This window comes from Diorhabda carinulata, chromosome 4 (assembly GCF_026250575.1).
Source record: "Diorhabda carinulata isolate Delta chromosome 4, icDioCari1.1, whole genome shotgun sequence".
Taxonomy (NCBI): Eukaryota; Metazoa; Arthropoda; class Insecta; order Coleoptera; family Chrysomelidae; genus Diorhabda; species Diorhabda carinulata.
This window is the reverse complement of record NC_079463.1, coordinates 2,300,264-2,315,970: the sequence shown is the minus strand read 5'-3', so window position 1 is coordinate 2,315,970 and position 15,707 is coordinate 2,300,264. Positions and strand designations below refer to the sequence as shown.

The 15,707-nt window shown below is 35.7% G+C and overlaps 1 protein-coding gene across 2 annotated transcripts in view; it reads left to right on the top strand.

Annotated features, from left to right (window-relative positions):
• Positions 1–15,707, top strand: part of LOC130892674 (Kv channel-interacting protein 4-like) — a 124,841-nt gene that overhangs the window by 20,108 nt on the left and 89,026 nt on the right. The gene's annotated exons all lie outside the window — the stretch shown is intronic.

Sequence of the window (15,707 nt, the reverse complement as noted above, 5' to 3'; positions counted from 1 at the left end):
TGTAAGCAGCTTCTAGTATCAAAAAAATTATAACATCAACATGAGGTAGGGACCCATAAATTGAAGCCGAACGTTCCATCAACTCCAGAAGTAATATCAATTGGAATGGACTCGAGAAACCTGATGAATTCAATCAAGGATTCTTGATTCTTAGTGATAAATCACTAAGGTAAAAGCTTTAAAAGGATGAATTGTGTGGGTAAATGAAAGTAGACCGTCTTATCTTTTGAGGATGAGTCCTTGGATAGTCTTATTCTTTGTGGAAGAGTCCTTGAATGATACTATTCTTTGAGAAAGACTCCTTGGAAAGTCCTATTTTCTGTTAAAGAGTCTTGGATTGTCCTATTCTTCGAGTAAGACTCTTTGGACCGACATATTCTTTAAGGACAAGTCCTTGGATCGTCCCATTCTTTGTGAAAGAGTATTGAACTGTTTAATTCTTTGAAGAAGACTCTTTGGACCCACCTATTCTTTGTCGAAGAGTCCTTAACTGTAATTTTCTTTGAGGAAGACTTCTTGGGCTGTCCTATTCTTTGTGGAAGAGTCCGTGGACTGTATTATACTTTCTGCAACAGTCTTTGAACCAACTACTTTTTTGTACAAGAATCCTTGGTCAGTCCTATTCCTCGAGTAAGACTCTTTGGACCGACATATTCTTTGCGGACAGACAAGTCCTTGGATCGTCCCATTCTTTGTGAAAGAGTATTGAACTGTTTAATTCTTTGAAGAAGACTCTTTGGACCCACCTATTCTTTGTCGAAGAGTCCTTAACTGTAATTTTCTTTGAGGAAGACTTCTTGGGCTGTCCTATTCTTTGTGGAAGAGTCCGTGGACTGTATTGTACTTTCTGCAACAGTCTTTGAACCAACTACTTTTTTGTACAAGAATCCTTGGTCAGTCCTATTCCTCGAGTAAGACTCTTTGGACCGACATATTCTTTGCGGACAAGTCCTTGGATCGTCCCATTCTTTGTGAAAGAGTATTGAACTGTTTAATTCTTTGAAGAAGACTCTTTGGACCCACCTATTCTTTGTCGAAGAGTCCTTAACTGTAATTTTCTTTGAGGAAGACTTCTTGGGCTGTCCTATTCTTTGTGGAAGAGTCCGTGGACTGTATTATACTTTCTGCAACAGTCTTTGAACCAACTACTTTTTTGTACAAGAATCCTTGGTCAGTCCTATTCCTCGAGTAAGACTCTTTGGACCGACATATTCTTTAAGGACAAGTCCTTGGATCGTCCCATTCTTTGTGAAAGAGTATTGAACTGTTTAATTCTTTGAAGAAGACTCTTTGGACCCACCTATTCTTTGTCGAAGAGTCCTTAACTGTAATTTTCTTTGAGGAAGACTTCTTGGGCTGTCCTATTCTTTGTGGAAGAGTCCGTGGACTGTATTATACTTTCTGCAACAGTCTTTGAACCAACTACTTTTTTGTACAAGAATCCTTGGTCAGTCCTATTCCTCGAGTAAGACTCTTTGGACCGACATATTCTTTGCGGACAGACAAGTCCTTGGATCGTCCCATTCTTTGTGAAAGAGTATTGAACTGTTTAATTCTTTGAAGAAGACTCTTTGGACCCACCTATTCTTTGTCGAAGAGTCCTTAACTGTAATTTTCTTTGAGGAAGACTTCTTGGGCTGTCCTATTCTTTGTGGAAGAGTCCGTGGACTGTATTATACTTTCTGCAACAGTCTTTGAACCAACTACTTTTTTGTACAAGAATCCTTGGTCAGTCCTATTCCTCGAGTAAGACTCTTTGGACCGACATATTCTTTGCGGACAGACAAGTCCTTGGATCGTCCCATTCTTTGTGAAAGAGTATTGAACTGTTTAATTCTTTGAAGAAGACTCTTTGGACCCACCTATTCTTTGTCGAAGAGTCCTTAACTGTAATTTTCTTTGAGGAAGACTTCTTGGGCTGTCCTATTCTTTGTGGAAGAGTCCGTGGACTGTATTATACTTTCTGCAACAGTCTTTGAACCAACTACTTTTTTGTACAAGAATCCTTGGTCAGTCCTATTCCTCGAGTAAGACTCTTTGGACCGACATATTCTTTGCGGACAGACAAGTCCTTGGATCGTCCCATTCTTTGTGAAAGAGTATTGAACTGTTTAATTCTTTGAAGAAGACTCTTTGGACCCACCTATTCTTTGTCGAAGAGTCCTTAACTGTAATTTTCTTTGAGGAAGACTTCTTGGGCTGTCCTATTCTTTGTGGAAGAGTCCGTGGACTGTATTATACTTTCTGCAACAGTCTTTGAACCAACTACTTTTTTGTACAAGAATCCTTGGTCAGTCCTATTCCTCGAGTAAGACTCTTTGGACCGACATATTCTTTGCGGACAGACAAGTCCTTGGATCGTCCCATTCTTTGTGAAAGAGTATTGAACTGTTTAATTCTTTGAAGAAGACTCTTTGGACCCACCTATTCTTTGTCGAAGAGTCCTTAACTGTAATTTTCTTTGAGGAAGACTTCTTGGGCTGTCCTATTCTTTGTGGAAGAGTCCGTGGACTGTATTATACTTTCTGCAACAGTCTTTGAACCAACTACTTTTTTGTACAAGAATCCTTGGTCAGTCCTATTCCTCGAGTAAGACTCTTTGGACCGACATATTCTTTGCGGACAGACAAGTCCTTGGATCGTCCCATTCTTTGTGAAAGAGTATTGAACTGTTTAATTCTTTGAAGAAGACTCTTTGGACCCACCTATTCTTTGTCGAAGAGTCCTTAACTGTAATTTTCTTTGAGGAAGACTTCTTGGGCTGTCCTATTCTTTGTGGAAGAGTCCGTGGACTGTATTGTACTTTCTGCAACAGTCTTTGAACCAACTACTTTTTTGTACAAGAATCCTTGGTCAGTCCTATTCCTCGAGTAAGACTCTTTGGACCGACATATTCTTTGCGGACAAGTCCTTGGATCGTCCCATTCTTTGTGAAAGAGTATTGAACTGTTTAATTCTTTGAAGAAGACTCTTTGGACCCACCTATTCTTTGTCGAAGAGTCCTTAACTGTAATTTTCTTTGAGGAAGACTTCTTGGGCTGTCCTATTCTTTGTGGAAGAGTCCGTGGACTGTATTATACTTTCTGCAACAGTCTTTGAACCAACTACTTTTTTGTACAAGAATCCTTGGTCAGTCCTATTCCTCGAGTAAGACTCTTTGGACCGACATATTCTTTAAGGACAAGTCCTTGGATCGTCCCATTCTTTGTGAAAGAGTATTGAACTGTTTAATTCTTTGAAGAAGACTCTTTGGACCCACCTATTCTTTGTCGAAGAGTCCTTAACTGTAATTTTCTTTGAGGAAGACTTCTTGGGCTGTCCTATTCTTTGTGGAAGAGTCCGTGGACTGTATTATACTTTCTGCAACAGTCTTTGAACCAACTACTTTTTTGTACAAGAATCCTTGGTCAGTCCTATTCCTCGAGTAAGACTCTTTGGACCGACATATTCTTTGCGGACAGACAAGTCCTTGGATCGTCCCATTCTTTGTGAAAGAGTATTGAACTGTTTAATTCTTTGAAGAAGACTCTTTGGACCCACCTATTCTTTGTCGAAGAGTCCTTAACTGTAATTTTCTTTGAGGAAGACTTCTTGGGCTGTCCTATTCTTTGTGGAAGAGTCCGTGGACTGTATTATACTTTCTGCAACAGTCTTTGAACCAACTACTTTTTTGTACAAGAATCCTTGGTCAGTCCTATTCCTCGAGTAAGACTCTTTGGACCGACATATTCTTTGCGGACAGACAAGTCCTTGGATCGTCCCATTCTTTGTGAAAGAGTATTGAACTGTTTAATTCTTTGAAGAAGACTCTTTGGACCCACCTATTCTTTGTCGAAGAGTCCTTAACTGTAATTTTCTTTGAGGAAGATTCTTGGGCTGTCCTATTCTTTGTGGAAGAGTCCGTGGACTGTATTATACTTTCTGCAACAGTCTTTGAACCAACTACTTTTTTGTACAAGAATCCTTGGTCAGTCCTATTCCTCGAGTAAGACTCTTTGGACCGACATATTCTTTGCGGATAAGTCCTTGGATCGTCCCATTCTTTGTGAAAGAGTATTGAACTGTTTAATTCTTTGAAGAAGACTCTTTGGACCCACCTATTCTTTGTCGAAGAGTCCTTAACTGTAATTTTCTTTGAGGAAGATTCTTGGGCTGTCCTATTCTTTGTGGAAGAGTCCGTGGACTGTATTATTCTTTCTGTAACAGTCTTTGAACCATCTAATTTTTTGTATAAGAATCCTTGGTCAGTCCTATTCCTCGAGTAAGACTCTTTGGACCGACATATTCTTTGCGGACAAGTCCTTGGATCGTCCCATTCTTTGTGAAAGAGTATTGAACTGTTTAATTCTTTGAAGAAGACTCTTTGGACCCACCTATTCTTTGTCGAAGAGTCCTTAACTGTAATTTTCTTTGAGGAAGACTTCTTGGGCTGTCCTATTCTTTGTGGAAGAGTCCGTGGACTGTATTATACTTTCTGCAACAGTCTTTGAACCAACTACTTTTTTGTACAAGAATCCTTGGTCAGTCCTATTCCTCGAGTAAGACTCTTTGGACCGACATATTCTTTGCGGACAGACAAGTCCTTGGATCGTCCCATTCTTTGTGAAAGAGTATTGAACTGTTTAATTCTTTGAAGGAGACTCTTTGGACCCACCTATTCTTTGTCGAAGAGTCCTTAACTGTAATTTTCTTTGAGGAAGACTTCTTGGGCTGTCCTATTCTTTGTGGAAGAGTCCGTGGACTGTATTATACTTTCTGCAACAGTCTTTGAACCAACTACTTTTTTGTACAAGAATCCTTGGTCAGTCCTATTCCTCAAGTAAGACTCTTTGGACCGACATATTCTTTGCGGACAGACAAGTCCTTGGATCGTCCCATTCTTTGTGAAAGAGTATTGAACTGTTTAATTCTTTGAAGAAGACTCTTTGGACCCACCTATTCTTTGTCGAAGAGTCCTTAACTGTAATTTTCTTTGAGGAAGACTTCTTGGACTGTCCTATTCTTTGTGGAAGAGTCCGTGGACTGTATTATACTTTCTGCAACAGTCTTTGAACCATCTACTTTTTTGTACAAGAATCCTTGGACAGTCCTATTCCTCGAGTAAGACTCTTTGGACCGACATATTCTTTGTGGAAGAGTTCGTGGACTGTGTTATTCTTTTTGCAAGTGTCTTTGGACCATCTTACTTTTTGAGCAAGAATTCTTGGACCGTTCTATTCTCCTATTCTTTGAGGGTATTTGTACCGTCTAGATTGACATGCAGAAGCGGAACGTTTTACGACCACATGTTGTATAGTCTATTTTCGGTTAAATACTGAAAATTCATTCGCTTCTTGTTCCTTTTACACAAGATTCGTATTATAGAGTAATTGCGAATTTAATGATAATTAATCGAATAAAAACCGCTCGAAATTTTTTTCTAAAAAAAAGCTAACCGAGAGAAAATTTTATCGTCCGTGATTATTCATCTTGATGTTTAATTAAAACCATAAACAAGGAAAAGTGAGAGTAGTCTTGTTAATTGCCGCAGACAGAGAATTACTACTATCAACTTCATAGTTCAGAGGCGGAAAGCTTTAAGGGTTCGTTTATAATTTAATCAATCAATATGCTTCCGTTTTGAGCATTAAATCAGATGTTATATACACTTAACTATTTGCAAAAAACATAGCGAGTACTTCTCCATGATATTTCTTCCGGAAAGCCGAGTTTTTGATTCACGAAATTTCACCAACAATGGAGGGTTTCCCTTGAAATTTTCCTTTGATAATTTTAATTAAGAAATATTGGTTACGAATGACGTGATTCACTAGTTTTGGTTTCCTTCCAATATCATATTTTTCTCAATTATACTTTTTTATTTCATTTCTTTCCTCATCATTATGTTTGTAATAAATTCATTGCTGGTTTCATGTCTCGATGTTTATTTGTTAACAAATTATATTTTTTAATAAAACATAAATTAATACGAGAAATTCCTGCTTCCATATGTATTTCAACGTTTAATATGATTCTGAATATTCCACGCAACCTCATTATCTTCCCCTTCTAATATCATATTTAACCCTTGCCCGGACACGACAAAATTTATGTCGGGTTTTTCGAGTTCATTCATTGGTGACATGAGAGAAATGTTGATGCTGTTGGTGACACGTTGATTGAAAACGGTACAACTAGAGAATAAAATAAAAAGGAAAACAATCTAAGTTACTGGGATTGTATCACCGAAGACTAATTCAATTTTAATAATAGAAGAATTATTTTTTACGGTCGACCACATTGCCAGAAATGACAAAACAAAATTAAATCGATTTCATCCAAAAGCTTGCAGATGAAGCAGCTCATTCAAGATCTATTTTCATTGCGTGAAAGTTCTAAGATAAAGTTAAATGAAATTGGAGGTTAGCAAGTTATTTAATTTACTTATGGAATTTTTGTAACTATGGTTCAAGACTGATCCTTAATACCCACCTCCTCTGATCTAGTAAACAATTCCATCATCTTCAATTCAATAAAATTATTCAATTATTCGGAATTAAAAGTGGCAACTACATTTAAAAGTTACGAAGATTGACAAGGGTATTTCTGCTTGAAAGACCTCATTATTCTGTGGTAGAATTCTACAATCTTCCTTAAAAATAACATCATCTAAATGAGGGACTTTTGTGAAACCACTCGTCAATAAATCTGGGGTAATTTCTGCCATTTCCTGGCGGATATTTTCCTTCAGCTGACTGATGTCCCTCGGATTGTTTATGTGGACTTTATGTTCGAGGTTTCCCCACAAAAAAATCAAGAGGCGTCAAGTCAGGGATACGTGGTGGCCAAGGGATATCACCTCTATTGGAAATTAGTCTTGCGGGTCTCACAGCCGCCATAGAGTCATTTGATGTCGCTTCGTTTGGCTGGAACCAAGTTCTCGTATCCGCTATTCTGGTTCTCTCGTGAATCTTCAAAGAAGAAAGGGCCAATAATTCGTTTTCTTGAAATTGCTGCCCATACCGTTACTTTCGGACTATGCAGTGGTTTTTGATGTTTCAATTTTGGAATTTTTTTCGGTCCAATAACGAGAATTTTGTCGGTTTATAAACCCATTTAAATGAAAATGAGCCTCATCTGAAAAAAGCACTTCTTCAGCTAATGCCAACCTTGTTCCAAAGTCGTCATCTTTTAATTCCTGTGTTAGCTGGAGCTTATAAGGATGTAGTTTGAGATCCAACTTCAAAATTCGCTGTGAACTTCGTTGCGACAAGTTTAAAACCGCCGATAATATTGTCTGTGGTCCTAGACGTTCTTGAACGACCTTTTGCTGGTGGAATCGATCTCTTCGAAACGCTTAATCCAATTTTAATCAAATTTGCACTCTCGGGGCTTCATTAATGTGTCGCCTTGACAAGACGTATGAACGACCGTTCTCGTAAAACGTGCGAACATAAAAAGCGCGACGCTTTTTTTCGAAGTGACTCATGGCTACCCAAAACTCCACGAAAGATGATGCAATATGCGCGTTTTATTGCGCCACCCTGTAGATAGAACATCTATTATAAGCTTGGTGACGAGGTTTCTCAAAATTGCAAAAAAAACGCGTCACTATAACACTTTTGGTTGTTTTAACTAACTGGACATTCTGTATAAAAGAAGATATACTCATAGTTGACAGGGTTTGGTGATGCATATGATTTGCAAATGTTTATTATGCATCGGTATACCGTGATAAAGCACGTGTTACTAAATTAACGTATTTTCAAAAAAAAATTGCTTATGAGTGCATTTTGCACTGTTTCCACGCGACATATTATGAAAAATCGTTGAATACGTACGTACCATGCGGTCCAAACAATGAATCATGAGAAAGGTCACAAATTAATCATTATTTATTGATATTTTTAGTTCGTTTACTAGACAAAATCAGAAAGAATTTACAATACAGACCGATACAAAAACGTTTAGATGTACTGTACAAAATTTTGTTTAAAAACTTTGAAACAAATAAAAATTATGCTAAATTCTAATTATCTAATGAGAGTTTAAAGCTTGTAAATCATTATATAAACTTATTTTTCTCTTTACGAGCAATAGCGTAAAAAGTAGGCTTTTGTTTCTTACGCTGTTTGTGAATTATTCTTTGTAGTTGGAGTTAATGATTAAAACCTTCTGCTCACTTATTTATTTCACATTTTACATCAGTAAAAGTATGCTAAGTACATAATTATCAAAATAAGTGCCGTTTATTTGAAGCTGATTTTCAAAAAAAGAAAAAAAAAGAGTTTTTTAGGATAGAAGGTATACGTGGAATGAAATAGATGGTTGTTTACCCCATTGGTTCTGTAGTTTTAATAGTAATACAAACCACCGTTATAGCTATGTAGTTACACAATTTGTAACCCTCCTAGAGGTACCAGAACGCACTAGATTGATGGGAAATGATTCAGAAAACTTGCTAAAGTATATAATTGAACCTATCTGCACTCATGCTACAGGATAATAGTAAAAACATGGTTGTAAATATGAAAAAAAAGGTACTACAGGGTTTAAAATACTTCCCGGAACCTATAGCCAAAGAACTATTAAATGTATTGGATGTTGTTGGTGTGGATTGGGGCAATGATACCTCAATTGACACCTGAAGATGATGCAAGGGGTTCTACTACGTAGAGTATACCCAGATCCACAGCAAGAAAAGGAAAAATAGGGTTAAATTATATATAATTTTGAACTTTAATTTGTTTTTTCTTTTTCGATAATCTGTTGCTCTTTTTCGATGGTCTGTTTTTTAATCAGTTTAAGAAAACAAAAGATCTTTTGGGTCACAGTGTGTAGTTCATTTTGAACGAAACAAAAATGTTGTTAATGTTATTAATATTACACTTTATCCCAGTTAGACATTGGAAACCAAGACTACGGTGATTATATTCAAGCTTTTTACAATCAAAAGAGTTAACCCCTTGGTAAACAGTTCCGGGTACACAATAGATCAATAGGTCAAAGTGTTTGTGAGATAAATTTTCGACTATATACCTTAACTCATCTAATCTGATCTAATCTAGACATTGGTTTTAACTATTTTTTCTGTCTATAAGAGAAATGATGATCTAGGATGTAGTGGGAAGGGCGAAAAATCGGCGAAGGGAATGGAGAGACCACGTGGACAGAATATCAGATAAACGGTTAGCAAAGATTGCAAAGGAAGACACCAGGACGACCACCTACAAGCTGGTTTTCATGATCCCAGCTGCAGCTAGGCAACCATCGATGCAAACATAGGACTAGTCCTAGCATACGATAAAGAAAAAGAAGAAGAAGAAGATTATCTTGATATTAGAACATTTGAAAAGCTCGATCTTCATTTCCATTTGATATTACAGGGATTATGTTTACCACCACTAAGGGTTGATGTAATTCAATTTGCCTAATCGACAAACCACGTATAGAAAAATATACAGGATAACTTTTATCTATTGGAATAAATATAAAACATATTTGAGGTTATTCGAAAACGTGACAAATCCCGTAAGATTGTAATAGTTAACCATAAAAGAATTTTTTGATTCGGTTAGGTACCTTTTACGTTCAGCAGATTTTGACCGAAATGTAATCTCGCTTTCATAAAAACATCTTCGATTAAATCGATTCTCAATCAATTATGTCACACAATTGATACCGACAATTTAGTTTTTCTCACTTGAATTAATATACATCGCAAAAAATTGAGCACCGCTAGAATTAGAGGCTCATTTATCAAGAAAACTATCTCTACAACATTCAGTAAATTACTTTTAGAGCTGGCGAATCGCCAGAGAGGCGTTCGGTTTATATTTGCTATTTTCACACTATTAGCTCGTTTTTTGAGGCATCGAAATGTCAATTTTCCAATATACAATAGGTCCAATCATGAGGGTGAGTAAATACAGAGAGCAAGCTCAAATGAACTTCAATAGAGTTTCAAAAAACAAAAATTGCTCTAAGAACTAGAAAAAAACCGTGGAATACTTTTAGAAATCTTAGAATCGGGAAAAGGGATAAAAAATACGAGGATGTACTGATATCTAGTTAGCCTAGACCAGTACCATGTTTAAACAAAATATTGCGTTACCATAGCAACGAACAATAAATTATTAGAAGTGTTAGTGTAAAGTTTGACGTCAAAAAAGTAAACCAGAGCTACGCAATAAATTAAAAGAAAAAAGATGTCCACCGTGGAATTGTAAAAATCGAAAAATTGAGTCATCATCCAGTACCTGTATTTAAAAGGGTTAAGAGGTAAGCAGATTTACGAAGACATGCTTAATACTCTTGGTGATCAATGTCCTTGAAAAATTGGACTGCAAGCTTCAAATTGGGCTAAAACGGATATCTGAAGCATTGAATATTTCATATAGTTCACGTCAATTGGTACAAGAGAAAAATTGCTGCAAAATGGATGCCCAAATGTTTGGATGTTAACCAAAAGCGTGCAAGAAGCATCGCGTTAGATCTGTGCTCGATCTGAAAACGATGTAGACTTCCTAAACCGAATGAGACTTGGGTACATTTCTACGATCCAGAAACAAAGCAACAATCAATGGAATAGCGACACTCTGGTTCTCCAAAACCTACGAAGTTTCGTGTCCAAAAATCTGCTGGAAAAGTTCTTGCTTCAGTTTTTTGGGATTGCCATGGAGTAATCATGATTGATTTTTTGGATAAGGGTAGAACAATAACTGGAGATTACTATTCGACATTACTGACCACTCTACGGGAAGAAATAGAAGAGAAAAGACGCGAAAAGCTATCCAAAGGTGTTTTGTTTTTGGCACAACGCCCCTGCACACAAATCTTATCCTGCCATGCAAAAATTCGTGATTTAGGGTTTGAATTACCAGAACACCCCCCCTTATTCACCAGATTTGACTTCGTCCGACAATCATCTCTTTCCTCAAGTGAAAAAAAGTTTAAAAGGTCCTCAATTTTCTTCTAATAAGGAGGTAATAAAAGCTGTGGAGGTCTGGTTTGCAAAACAGGAAGAAACATTTTTTTTGAAAGGTCTAGTGTCGTTGTAGGTTCGCTGTAATAAATGTATCCAAATATAAGAGGAGAATATGATGAGTAATAAAATATTTTGACATTGAAATTTTGTTTGGTTCTATAGTAGGCTAAGAATTTTTCAATATATCCTCGTAATATTAGTTGTAAATTTGAAGGATGCATCATTCAGTGTGTGTGTGTGTGAAAATACTGGTGGTAGATTAAATATATAAAAATTTTCACCCCTTTCGTATATTTTGGACTCACAACTTTTTTCATATTTTTTAAATAAATGTCCATTCTTACCATTTCAATTGAGGAGGTTGGGAAAAAATTTATTGATCTACATTTTCCGTCTAGCTTGATCACTTTAATTTACTTATTTTTTAGAATTATTTCCACAAGCTTAAAACAAAATTTTCTCGACCACTTTCATATCAATAACTTTCGTCCTTGGCTACACTATAATAGTTTCTCCAGTTATTATTGGATATCCTTTATGAAACGCCCCGTTTCCGTACAAGTTTTCAATATAAAAGAATTCTGTACGATTATGTCGTATCAAAAAATTAACGTGACATAGCTTTTTCTTTTAACTTTAACCCAATTCATTAATGGATTCAATATCAGCATCGCTCCTTCGGGAACAATCTTTCTTTGTACATCGTGTAAGTGGTCACTTCAATTCCATTCTAGTGACCCTGTCGAGTGCTTAGGCCTCGATATACTATCTAGCGGTTTGAAGGATTAAGTAGGCCAGTCTTGATCATTTGTTGTTGATAAAAAAGAAACTTCCTTGTTAAGACTCATTGATAAAAGTAATCGAAAAATAATTTATACTTATACTGAATTTGAATTATTTCAACAAAAAAAAATAAGTAATAAAGAAACTCCGTTGTATGGGGCAACGTCCGATAGGCTATAAATAAAAGACGTGTTCGTATAAAACAATAATTTTATTTCCAAAAGATTTGTACACTTTTCGACATAATCACCGAAGAGAATTGAGACATTTGTCATATCTGTGGACAAGCTTCTCAATACCCTCTTGCCGCCAACGTAACCTAACCGTTCAGTAACAAAACAAACCTTGAAACTTCTGGAAATTCCATAGACAAACTACTAATGTAGTTTTCCCCATACACACGACTCATTCTCCGATCGATTTCTGCAGGGCTATGGCCTTCAGCCTGTATAAAACGAATCACTCTTTGCAAATCAAACTTGGCGGAATTATCAATAATGGCGGACATGTTTACGTGGCTGTAGCACAACGCCGACTGACGCCTGAATGTCAACAATGACGGAGTGTGTAGTGCGAGATCTTCGCAGTCCATCGCAATTGAGTGAGAATTAGATAAAATCTCATAGAGAAGATTTAGAAAGAATAGAAACAGAGAGCTGGCGTAAACAGGAATGGAGAAAAGCAGTAGAACGAGTCCAAACCTTAAGCTTATGAAGCCGGTTCATATTCATATGAAAACTTCCTGTGAATACAAACAATACAAAATCTATATATTTGTATTGAGAGATATGAATGAATTATTTAGATTTTCTATCATCTCTTTTAATATAGTGAATACAGATAACAAGAAAAATCCAATTAGAAAATGTATTGTCTTGATATTTGGACAACTTGTGTACATTATAATGTTATAAGGAAAACTAGCAATCTAGATATTGATCAAAAAAGTTTTTCTGGAAATGTTCATATAAATATCTTAGTGCAATTGGATACAAATACTCCAGAAATTAATGGAAAATGATCCTGCCAGGAGATATAAACAAATTAAGAATTCTAGGATAGAAAATTCTGTTTCCTATTAAATTGAGATTCATTATGATCAGCCTGGTAAATCAACAAAATTGTTTACAAGTAGTTGATGAGAAACTATATTTGGTGATAGAAAATCCTACTGAACGTCTTTTAAAGGGAGGATCTGGAAATCAAGAATTAGTGACGAATTAGGTTGAATTCTATTGAATTGATCTCAAATTTCGTTATGGGAAAAAGTAGGATAATCTGGCCATGAATCGGCCTAAATAAAATCCATATACTAAACTGGTTGATTTACAGGTTCTAGTAGACATTACTTGATTTATGTACGTCTTATCAGAGTTTAACGGAAGAGCTTTAAGGAAATTTCTGAGGAAATTTTATTTTAATAATTCAACAAAGTTTGATGCAGCAACCAAGAACGGAACTTACAAGAAAACTGAACCAATTTCTTAGGTATATTCAATAAACTGATTTAATATTAATGATTTTGTGTTGAGTAATTTGTGAAGGTATTTTTAGATATATTTCTAAACGTGAGTACATAAATGGGTGGGAATTGATAATCAGTTGAGAAAAAAACTCGAAAACTTACTATAAGTAGTAGTATTTCTTTTTTAGAGTACTTCTTTTAAATAATTAGTATCACGTGATAATGAGTAATAAATAACACAATTAGTCTTAATGAATTTCTTTTGAGATTTTTGAAAAATGTGTGAACCTAACCTAACCTAACCTATTCTTCTATTATATGAGAAATACATCATCAACGACTTGGAAAGCATATAGATTCCCTTCTTGGATCCGTAACCTCACGATATACGCTGATTTATGTCGACAAAAATAAATTTTGTCACGTTGAAATTGACCCTTTTAAGCGTCGTGCCTTCGTATTAATAAATTAGCAAGCTTACAAGAAACCCCTTGAAACTTGAAACCCATGTTAGGCATCCCATGTCCACTGGTCTGTCGCTTTTGTGAACGACGACGTCGTTTTATATTAGAAATCGTTATTTTGGTACTGAGAAACTTTTTTTCAAATTATTTCTTTGAGAAATCATATTGTTAGTAAAAGCTTGCAATTTCAAATTATTTTCAGAATTGATTAGTAACAAAAAAACAATAATGGTTCCAGTAGCATGTATTCCCTGGTTTATGAAAGACGAGGCATGCTCTGGATCAGAATTTGGCGTCTCAATAAAAGGAATTAAAGAATAACCAGAAGAATTCAACGTCTCATCAAAACTTATGTCTCCCTACGCCCTAATCGACCTTCCACGTCAAACGTTCAAGCTTGTAGATAGATTATTTTCCAAATTAAGTGGTTTTGCGCAAAATGTAATCTTGTAGTTGTCGACCAGTAGTTCTAATTCCAGAAGACGATACAGCTTCATGAATCTACCTCCTCTTGTTCTGTCAATCACTTATCGAAATAACAAAAACTAGTTTTTGCAGTGTATACTAGAGATGATTTAATTTAATCTTCGTTAAATCTTGCAGCTTTTCTGTTTACAACTTTTTTTATCGTAACATATGCCTCTAGTCTCTGACAGTCATGGCATCCATTATATCGTCTTTGCAATGTCCCATTTTTCTTTGTTAGTATCCACCTTAGCATTTTACGATGATAATTATTTTGTCTATTGTCGTATTTTCACTTTATCCATGAAAATAAAAGAAAACATATAATATTTTTAGTATCATGCTAGTGCAGGTTATTATAAGGTTTGTTCTTGGTAGCTGCACTGGCAGAATTAGTTCAGGAAGTGTACACTAAAGCGTTCTTTGTAGCAGAACCAACGCTAGAGTCGCGCCTTTCTTTCTTAGTAGCAGTGCAAAAGAACTAGTTCATCCAGTTCACTGTGTCTAGAGTCAGTTCAGCCAGTCATCGGACGAATGGAAAATATCAAAAAGTACTAAATCGTTTACCATTATTGTTAATACAACAAGGCCTGAATCACATCAAATAACCTCAAATACAACAATTAACAAACGCTCCATTCTCTGTATCGGACCGAACTAATTCTATACACTCATGAACTGGTCCAGTTCAGTACAGTTCTAGTGTAGCTACCAAGAAACAAACCTATTATAAAATCAACTGTCATGTATTCACTCTATTGCGTTCCATGAGTTGGATATGAGAAATCAAATCGAGTAGGCAACAAACAACGCATCCACGCATTACATCATAATGTGCTTCACTATTTTCAGTAAAGATATAAAATTATCAGAACTAGCAACAATTTGAGGAAACTAGGCGATTTTTTACTTAAATTTTAAAAGCGGGGACTAGATTTTTTATTCTATCTTAGGTATCTTGAGTACATTTCAATTCTCTACTGTTGGGTTTTTAAATTTCTTCATGAGTAAGAACGATTTGAGGTTATGACGACTTATTTTTGATTTTATTACATATCCAATCAATCTAGAGGATGGTTGTTAAGTCTAAAACATATTAACTGATTAGAAGTAACAATCATATTAAAAACCGACCAATATTATTGCTTTTAATGAAGTTATATCAACCTACTTGTGAAATATTGATCTCAAATTTAATTCAATGCGACCAACCGAGTTGATTGCTTTCTCGTTAATGCAGTATGATCCGCTTAAGTTTGCATTACCCCTCGCAGCTTTATTAGAATGTCTTTGAATATTGTAACCATTGGCTTCGAAACATGAAAGGTTAAATTTAATGTCGAGAAAATAAAATTAGAACAAACATTTTTTTCTGCTAAACTAAGAAAGTAAAAAGTCTAAACAACGATGAAACAGATTAATATCTTGTTTCAGAGGGAATTGAAGAGCGGTAAACCGCCGAAAAACAAGAAATTCATTCATCAGTGGTTTTGAGGTCTGATTTCATGGTTGTTGCAGGATTTCTAGCCCGAACTTTTCTCTCGAGTTCATCCCATACAATACT